This window comes from Buceros rhinoceros, unplaced genomic scaffold (assembly GCF_000710305.1).
Source record: "Buceros rhinoceros silvestris isolate BGI_N320 unplaced genomic scaffold, ASM71030v1 scaffold33549, whole genome shotgun sequence".
NCBI classification, from domain to species: Eukaryota; Metazoa; Chordata; class Aves; order Bucerotiformes; family Bucerotidae; genus Buceros; species Buceros rhinoceros.
Window position 1 is genome coordinate 1 of NW_010433799.1, and position 999 is coordinate 999.

Genomic DNA, 999 nt, shown 5'->3' on the forward strand with positions numbered 1-999 from the left:
CCCCCGCGACACCCACGAGGGACCCGGATTTTTCGCAGAAAACCCCCAAATTGGAGCAAAACCCCCTTCGTTTTTAAGGAATAACCCTGAAATTTAGCAAATAACCCTGAAATTTAGCAAAAGATCCTCATTTTTAGCAAGGCACCCCAATATTTATCAAACAACCCTCATTTTTTTAGCAGTAAACCCCAATTTTTAGCTGAGAACCCTCGTTTTTAGCAAAACCCCCCATTTTTTACAGTAAACCCCAATTTTTAGGCAAGAACCTTCATTTTTTAAAAAAGATTTCCCATTTTTAGCAAAGAACCCCAGTTTTTCGCAATCAAACTCTAATTTTTAGCAAAGAACCCTCATATTTTCATAAAGAACCCTGATTTTTAGAAAAAAAATGCTTTTTTAGCACTAAACCCCAATTTTTACTGAAGAACCTTCATTTTTGGGGGCAGCAAACCCTAGTTTTTAATAAATCCCCCATTTTTTAGCAAAACCACTCATTTTTTAACAAAGTCCCCCTTTTGGGGGGCAATGAGCCATAATTCTTAGTAAACCCTCCATTTTTTAGCAAAAAAAAGTCATTTTTTAGCAAAGAACCCGAATTTGTACCAAAACCCCCCTTTTTTAAGCACGAAACTCCAATTTTTACCAAAGAACCCTCTTTTTTTAGCATAAACCCCTGATTTTTAGTAAACCCTGCATTTTTAGCGAAAACTCCTCAAGTTTTAACCAAACACCCCCATTTTTAGCCAAGAACCCCCTTTTTTGGGGCAAAGAACCCCAATTTGGGGGGGCATCAGACCCTGAGTTTGAGTAACCCCCCCATTTTTTAACACACACACCCCCATTTTTTAGTGAAGAATCTTCGTTTTTTATCACAGAACCTTCATTTTTATCAAACCCCCCCAATTTTAGCCAACCCCCCCCCATTTTTAGCATGGGGATGAATTCAGGTCCTTATGGCCCGGGTCAACCCGGGGTGGCGGGTGGCCACCTCCGTCACCC